The following is a 9,600-nucleotide window of genomic DNA, read 5'->3' on the forward strand; positions in this document are numbered from 1 at the left end:
GGGCAAGAGGGTCTCGGGCAAGGACCCGGGGGCGGGACAAAGGGAAAGGGACAAGGCGGGGGCCAGAGGGAGGAGCAAGAGCCTGGGGGCGGAATAATGACCCTCTGGGCTTCCGGCCAGAGCTCTTGCCTTCCCCTCGGCCTCCGCTGTTGTCCCTGCTCTAGCGGTCTGGGCGTGGCCGAGTCTGGAGGGCTGAGGTCCCACGGGGGCGGAGTGCGGGCGAGAGGCCCACGACTGCCCGGGTCCTCCCTAGGACAGCTCTCCCTTGCTAGAGATTAGCAGCTGTTTGCTGAAGGTCGCTCGGGTTGTGGCGCTTTGAAGCAGTTTAAACAGTTGGAGCAAACACACCGGGAGCCTCGGCCCGGGCGCTGCTATCGGAGCTGCACCTCCCTGATTCGGATCCGCAGAACCTTGCCCGCTTTATCTCGCCCCACCGGCTGACTGTGGCGCCAGCCCGGGGGTGAGGGCTCTGGGCTGGGATCGGGACTGTGCAGGCAGCCAACTGCTCTCTGGCCCCTGTTGTCGTTCATGCCTGTGTCGGACAGCTCTGCTCTGGGGAGATGCGTCCACACCGCAAACTCGTGCTCACTTAATCAACGCCCTCTACTTCTTCCACGTGCCTTGGGCTAGCGGCCAGGACTGAAAGAGTATGCGGGTCACCCACCCAGAACAGACACAAAGCAGGCACACAAGTAGCATCCTTCACCCGTGTGGCTCACCCTTCCTTTCTGTGTGCTCATGATACAGCTCCCCTCTTTTTTACTATTTTATTTTGGAATTTTGAGATAGGGTCTCATGAAGCCAGGTGGCTTTGAGCTCCTTATCCTCCTGCCTCCACCTCCCAAGGGTTGGTATTGTAGCAGTGGCTCTCAACCTTCCTAATACTGTGACCATTTAACATAGTTCCTCTTGTGATAATTTTGCTGTTATGAATCATAATGTAAATATTTTATATGTAGGATATCTGAAATGTGACCCCTTTGAAAGTTGGTCTACCCCCAAAGGGATCACGACCCATGAGTTGAAAAACACTCCATTATAGGCTACACTACTAGGTTCTGTTGGTGGTGATGGTGATTTGTTTGACAACGTCCATTTCCTAACATACTTCCCTAGCCCCTGAAAAAATTCAATCTATAAGACAGTTTGTAAAGACCTAGGGGGAAAAAAAAAAGAGAAATCAAGGGATGTTCACTGATGTATTAATAGTTGAAATCCCACGAAATATTTTTATCTTTCTCTTTGTTTTTTTAAAAGTCTGTTTGAAATCCATAATTAATATCTTCTTTCAAAATGTAACTTAAAACCATTACCCATCGGGCAGTGGTGATGTAGGCCTTAAATCTCAGCACTCGGGAGTCAGAGGCAGGAGGATCTCTGTAAATTACCAGCCTGGTCTCAGACCGAATTCCAGGACAGCTAGCCCTACACAAAGAAACTCTGTCTCAAAAAACCAAAAATAGGAGCTGGAGAGATGGCTCAGAGGTTAAGAGCATTGCCTCCTCTTCCAAAGGTCCTGAGTTCAATTCCCAGCAACCACATGGTGGCTCACAACCATCTGTAATGGGGTCTGCTGCCCTCTTCTGGCCTGCAGGCATACACACAAACAGAGTATTGTATACATAATAAATAAAGAAATATTTTAAAAAAAAAACCAAAAATAAATAAATAAAAACTATTACCTAGTTATGGGTCTGGGGCCATTCAGAGATTCACCAGTCTGACTATTAATAGATATTAACAAGAGACTTTTATTCCAATATGGCACCGGTCTACACCCCTATACCTGGGACTGGGGAGTTTCCAAATGCAAAGCCCAGCCACCTCAGTCTGGGCTTTATACAGGCAAAGAATACAAAGTTACAATTTATTCTCTGCAAATAGAAGGTCCTATCGTGAAAAAAAAAAAAAAAGCTTTTTTACAGAAGCAGAAGTAGCAGCAAAAATTTTAACACTTATGAGCCTTTTCATTTCGCGATCTAATGTTTTCTTAAATGTTGTTTTATAGTTCTCTTAAGCACAGAGATTTTAAACTTTTAATCATTAAATTAGCAATCAACATGTCAGTCATCCCCCACCCCCTTGAATTATTCCCTGAGCCAGATCTTTGCCTCTGATGATGGGGACCTATTCATACTAGGACGTTATTACCATCGGCTGGAAAGCTCCTAAGTGGGCATGTCTACATCTGGGTAAGGCATTAATGATGCAGGGGCCAAATGTAATCAGTAGGAGCTGGAGAACTAAGGGCCCTGTGATGGCTGACAGCAGTTACTAGCCAGGAAGAACTTGAGGAAAAATGGGAACCAATAACTTCCTCCCCGAAGGGCCTTTTCCCTCTCTGTGAGGTGATTTTAAAGTTTGGCTAAGTTATACCAATAATTCCTGAATGGTCTGCAGAGAAGCAGTGGCTTTTTCTAACTAGCTCTTATCACTTAATTAACCTGTTTCTATTAATCCATGTTATAGAACACGGTTTGATTACTTTCCCTCTGTTCCCTATGTCCAACTTGTTCCAAGGTTTGTTGGTATCTCACAGACACCTAGGTTCATCCCTCTGACTTTGGCACTCTGCCCTGAAGTCCCACCTAGTCTCTCTTGCCTATCCATTGGCCACTCAACTTTTTATTACACCAATCACAGCAACACATTTTTACAATGTACAAATATCCCACGAACCCTACTTCAGCTAATGAGTCAACCTGTCCTAATTTTGCAATAGACTTTTCTAATGCAAACAAGTCCTGGGTTATTTGATGTTCTAAGTCCCCCCCCCCCCCCCCGGGCCCCAAGATAGGGTTTCTCTATGAAGCTTTGGAGACTGTCCTGGAACTCACTCTGTAGATAAAGCTGGCCTCAAACTCACAGAGATCTGTCTGTCTCTGCCTCCCAAATGCTAGGATTCACCACTGCCCGGCATGAAGTCTAAGTTTTTGTGGTTGATATCAGTCATTGCTGTGCCTGTTGCCCCAAGAATGGCTTACTATGATGACTTTAAGAAGAGGGACTGCATGTTTCTTTCTGTCCCAGGTGCTGAAAGATTTGCAAACACAAGCGCTCTCCGTGCAGCACCGTCATATACAAACATCTGGGGAAATAGGAATACCAAGATACAAAATTGGGGGGGATTGTGCATATGCTAACTAGCTAAGCAGGGATGTAATCCATCACTGTATGCAAACCAAACAGTTTCAGCTGAGAGGTGAAGAAAGAAAGGCCACCTGGTGAAGTGTGGCCAATAGCTGTGAGACATTTATGGCAAGTTTGCATTTGCTCTTAAGGGGGGATCTAGACACAAACCCCATGAAAGAGCAGGTGGTAACACAGTCAGACAAAACATTATAATTTACAACCCATATCAGTTTTATCTTTAGTGAATCTTCTCAAGCCACAGTGATGGTCCGTCTTTCTATATCAGGGTCATCATCCTGTGACCCTGATGTATGCATCCAAGTGTGGACATGGTCACCATGACAGCAGTGAGGGTGGTAAGGATGGTGAGGTGTGGTCCCTTCCAGTGGGGTCCCAGTTTCTTTTAGACCTAACATTCCATTTGTTGAGGGTCAGGTGTGACATGCTCTCTCTTCTTTAACTGCTTTGCGGTGGAGACTAGGGTGTCATTGTCAGGGCCCATGAAGGCTGGAATGCTAGTCAAAGGTCAAGGATCGGGGTTCGGGTAGTGGAGGGCCTGCACCAGAAGCAGCTGGTTTGCTGATGCGGCTGAAGAGATGGGGACAGTCACACTGGCTGGACTGGTTTACATCAGCTTTCAACAAGTGCGGGGCTCACGGCTGTTAGGAGCAGTTTTCAGTTCACAGCTGATTCCTGGATGGTGTTTGTCAGCCAAGTGGAAATCTGCTAGGACAGAAAACACAAATAAATAAATAAACTTAGGACAGAAGTTGAAGTTTAGGAACTTAAAGGGAAATTTTACATTTAGAACTGAGCGCTCAGGAATGAGCAGCAGGTGGGGAAGCTTAGGCTGTTGATTGACAGGAGTGTCATCTGGGAGTCCATTTGACCTAAGTCATGATGCCCTGAAGCTTACATGAACTTAAAGTTGACAAGAAGGGATAAAGGTTTTAGATATATTAACATTCCCACTATTTGTAATCTGTACAGAAATCCACATTGTAGAAAAAAGCAACACCTTTGAGTTATAGTAAAAGCTTTCGGACTCCAAAATGATTTTGAGTTAAAAACATTAACACATTTTCCTCTCTCCAGGGATCTGGATATATATAGATTGGACAGAGATTTTTTTTTTTTAGCATGAAGAGAAGCATTTTTAGTCTCTACTTAGAAAACAACCAAAGGAAATTTAAAATTTTGAGTGTGTGACTACAATAGTAGTCAGTGATTTACCAGAGTCAGAATAATAGCTCATCAGAACTCCATTGATTGATATGTTAAAACTCTGAGCTTTTGAACTGTTAACACCATATATCATCTCTAAGGTCTTTTTAAAAAGACTCTTATTTTATGTATATGGATTTATCTGATCATCAGAAGGGGTCATCTGATCCTATGAGGCTACCATGGCAGATGGTTGTGAACCATCATGTGAGTGCTGGGAATTGAACTCAGGACCTTTGAAAGACCAGCCAGTGAACTTTGCCAGTAGGCCATGAGCCTCGTGGTAAAGTATAAAATAATGGAAATGGGTTAATTCTAGATGTAAGAGCTAGCTAGCAATACGCTTAAGCTATTGGTCAAACAGTATTGCGAACAATAGAGTTGCTGAATGATTATTTCACGGTCTGGGTAGCTGGGAACAAACAAGTGGCCTCATACTACACTTTTTCACGAAAAACTTTAAATATTCAGCAGATCTCTGAAGAATTTTTGAAGGCTATCTATTAAGTAATCTTACTTTAAATAAACTTTACTTGTTTTTAGCTACTTGTTTTAGACTTAACCTTGAAAACATATACAGAAAAACATCTTAGGTAGGGTTGCTATGGCTGTGAAGAGACACCATGACCACGGCAACTCTTGTAAAGAGAATATTTGATGTGGTGACTCCCTTACAGCTCTGCGGTTCAGTTCATTATCATCATGGCGGGGAGCATGGCAGTGTGCAGGCAGACATGGTGCTGGCTACATATTCATCAGAAGGAGACAGAAAGTGGACTATGTGTCACACCAAGTGAAGTCTGAGCAAAAGAGACCTCAAAGCCGGCCCCACAGTGAAACACCTACTCCCACAAGGCCACACCAACTTCAACAAGTCCATATTCCCTGATAACGCCACTCCCTTTGGGGTTATGGGGACCAATTACATTCAAGCTACCACAGAAACTTCAATAAAGCTTATCCATGAAAATGAATTATATTTGTTCTTAGCATGACTATAAGCACAGTTCTGAGCATGTTGAAGAATTTGATTATTTATAAGGTACATGACTATTAACCTGCATGTCCTAATTATAGCCTTAGGAAAATTACAATTCTTTAACTGAAGCTCCTTTAGTACCAAAATAAAACTTCAAATTATAAATTCAGCCCATAGAGAGACTAAGAATCCTACTCGTGATCCTTTTATAATGCATCGTCACAGACTATCGCTGTAGTGATTTTTGTGTTTTAACAAATAAAGCTTGCCTGAAGATCGGGGTGCAGAGCTAAGCCACTAGAGGCCAGGCAGTGCTGGCTCAACCTTTAATCCCAGCACTAGGTAGGTGGAGACAGGAAGGGATATGGCTGGGCAGAGAGAGGAATATAAAGAGGAAGGAGAAAAGAGTTCTCTACAGTCTGAGGTTTGGTGGAGACAGATGCAGTCTGAGGACAGGATCGCTTCCTTGGTCTGAGGTTTGACAGAGGTAAAAGGTCTTTCTAGTGGGTGACTTTCACCCTCCTGATTTCTGTCTGACTCCAGATTTTATTTAGAACAATCAGAATTCATGCTACATATACAAACAGGTTCTTGGTGGGTTTTTTTGTTTGTTTGTTTGTTTGTTTGTTTGTTTTGTTTTGTTTTGATTTTTCTGGACAGGGTTTTCCTCTCTAACAATCCTAGCTGTCTTGGAACTCACTTTGTAGACCAGGCTGGCCTTGAACTCACAGAGATCCACCTGCCGCTGCCTCCCAAGTGCTGGGATTAAAGGCATGTGCCAGCACCGCCCAGCATGAGTTTTGTAGCACTCAGTTTATCTAAACAGCTAAAGCTAACAAAGCTAGCAAAGACAAACAGGCCAGATATACATTTTCAAGTCAGTTTCTGCTAGTCTGAACAGACCTTAGGTAAGGATCAAGATGTTCCATAGGTTATTGCCAAACTGCTTATCTCATATCTCTCTCTATCTCTCTCTCTCTTTCTCTCTCTCTCTCTCTCTCTCTCTCTCTCTCTCTCTCTCTTTCTCTCTTTTCTTAATTTTGGTGCTCATAGCTGTGGCCCTAACTCCTTAGCTTCTCATCTCCTTCCCCACATTTTAAAGTTTTCTTTCGCCCTTTTTTAGCCTAGTTCATCCTGTTTCTTGGGCCTCTGTTATTTTAGAGGCTTGAGAATCTAGAATCATATCATCTAGAATAATACAATTCAGTGGCCACCCAGACAAACCAAAACCAAACCAGGGCCTGTGGCATCCCACATCCTATTGGTCCCTTTGACTCAGCAAGCAGCACTCTGTGGATAGTGGTTGTGCAGACTTTTAATCCCAGCACTCAGGAGGCAGAGGCAGGTGGATCTCTGTGAGTTCAAGGCCAGCCTGGTCTACAAAAGGAAGCAGCACTCTGATCAGCTCTTCCACAAGTCTCACAAGTGTTCCTACAAACAGTATCCTTACCTATACCTCCAGAGGTTTTCTCATGCCTTTTTTCTTACAATCAAGTGTTGAGAACCCACCGGTGGCTCCCTCCAAATGCTGGGCCTGTCTTATCCCTTGGTTCCTAGTATGCTGAGTGCCTTCACGGCCCCAAGACCTGCCAGAAAAAGAAGGTAGGTTTGGCTGAATGCCCAAATTCCAGATAAATCCCCAAATGTTATAAGTCTGGGGTTGTTTAAAGAGTCGCCAGTCTGACCTTCAGTAAGTTTTAACAAAGAAGAGGCTTTTAATCAGATACTGGCGTCAGGTCTATGCCCAGGAACGCAAGTACCCAGCCACCTCTGTCAGGGGTTTATAAAGGCAAAGAATACAAAGTTACAATTTGTTCTGTGCAGCTGAGGTTCTCTTGGGCAAATTATGCATTTTATAGAGCAGAAACAGCAGTGCAACTTTTAGCCCTTAACAGCCCTTGACAACTGGAGGTTTAACTTTGCTTTATCATTCTCTTAAACACAGACATTTTAAACTTTTAAACATAAAATTAGCCATCAGCATAACATTACAACCCTAAATCAGGCGTGGTGGTGTATATCTTTTAAGTCCAGCACTCGGGAGGCAGGGGCAGGTAGATCTCTGAGTTCAAGGCCAGCCTGGTCTAGAGCGGAAGTTTCAGAGCAGCCAGTGTCACACAAAGAAACCCTGTGTTGAAAAACAAAACAAACAAATATTAGGAATCTCCAGTTCCGGCCCCATTCCAAATCTGCCCAGAAGTTCTACTAGGAATGCAACCCCATTCCTTCCAATTCCAAGCCATGCCCTCAGAGATCCTGCCAAGGCTCAGCTCCTCCACCAATGAAGCCCAGTCTCAAAGGTGTGTGTGTGTGGGGGGGGAATCATTGCCTATAGAAAACACCAAGAATTTCAAAACATAGAGTTCATGAATTCTTTTAAAAGATTGGGTTTTGCGACAGCCTACAGAATAGGAAAGGATCTTCCCACATCAGGCAGAGGTCTGATCTCCAAAATACACAAAGAACTCAAGAAATTGGTCATCAAAAGAACAAATAATCCAATAAAATGGAGTACACACCTAAACAGAGAACTCACTGTAATGATCTGTTCTGTCTCTTTAAGAGACAAGCCACGCCCACTCCCTCCCCTGTCCACTGAGGCAGGCTGATCTTCAGCTTTCAGCCTGAGTTCCTTCTCTTTTTCATCTCCCTCTGGAAGAGGCAACTTCTGCCTCTCCCCACTTCTCCCCTTCCCCTTCTCTCTCTCTCTCTCTCTCTCTCTCTCTCTCTCTGCTCTTCTCCCCTTCTCCCTTCCCACTCCATAACCCACTGAATAAATATTCAACCTTATTCTGCATGATGTGCCTATCCATGTCTCTTGTCCGCCTGACTTGTGTCTCCCTGCCTGGGACCAGCCACTGCTCAGGGATCTGCAGCTGTCCCTGCCTGGGACTGGCCACTCTTGGGACCCCCTGCCCACTGCCTGCCACCATGTGGCCTGCTGCCTGCCACTGCCGGGGATCCTGCAACATTTTTAATTTTTCTATTACACTCACAACAGATGAATCTAAAATGGCTGAAAGACACATAAGGAAATGTTCAACATCCTTAGTCATCAGAAAAATGCAAATCAAAACAACTCTGAGATTCCATCTTATACCTGTAAGAATGGCCAAGATCAAAAACACTGTTGACAACTTATACTGGAGAGGTTGTGGGGAAAAGGAAACACTTCTGCATTGCTGGTGGGAATGCAAGCTGGTACAACCCCTTTGAATGTCAGTGTGGCGATTTCTCAGAAAATTAGGAAACAACCTTCCTCAAGACCCAGCAATACTACTTTTGGGTATATATCCAAAGGATGCTCAATTGTACCACAAGGACATGTGCTCAACTATGTTCATAGCAGTTTTGTTTGTCATAGCCAGAACCTGGAAACAACCCAAATGCCCCTCGACCAAAGAATGGATAAGGAAAATGTGGTACATTTACACAATGGAGTACTACACAGCAGAAAAAAAATAACAACATCTTGAATTTTGCAGGCAAATGGGTAGAGCTAGAAAACATTATTTTGAGTGAGGTACCCCAGACACAGAAAGACAATTATCACATGTACTCATTCAAAGGTGGTTTTTAAACATAAAGCAAAGAAAACCAGCCTACAAATAACAATCCCAGAGAATCTAGACAACAATGAGGACCCTAAAAGAGACATACATAGATGTAATCTACATGAGAAGTAGAAAAAGACAAGATCTCCTGAGTAAATTGGGAGCATGGGACCTTGGGAGAGGGTTGAAGGGTACAGGGGAGGTAGAGAGGGGAGCAGAGAAAAATATAGAGCTCAATACAAATCAATATAATATAAAAAAGAATGGGTTTTGTGTTTTCTTTTAAGCTTTAACAATCTAACTCTTTAATGTGACTTGGAGTTTTTCACATCTTGGAACTATAAAAACACAACTGGAGCTGGCAATTTTACTGTTTCATTCAAAAGCCCGACAGAGCGTGTGCACTGACGGGAGCATATCAATGCTCCAGAAACCGCAAACTCGCTTTCTATTCGTTTCATAATTTGACACTCCCAGGATTGCTATGTAAACTTTACGTTCCAATCTTCCTTGAGATAAATGGAGCCGAAACCCAGTCCTTGGCATTGAAGCAGGCTTCTCCAACTAGGATTAAGCCTTTCATCTGTTAGATGAAAAGCCTGCAAAATGCGTCGCACAGTGGAAACTGAGAGAGATGATTACAAAGACCTTGACACAAAAGAGGGAATGACGTAATAGTGAAGAGGCCGGAAGTGTATGATGCTAACCGTT

Source organism: Microtus oregoni, unplaced genomic scaffold, assembly GCF_018167655.1.
Source record: "Microtus oregoni isolate MIOR12 unplaced genomic scaffold, Mior012 000060F_ref0000265, whole genome shotgun sequence".
Classification (NCBI taxonomy): domain Eukaryota; kingdom Metazoa; phylum Chordata; class Mammalia; order Rodentia; family Cricetidae; genus Microtus; species Microtus oregoni.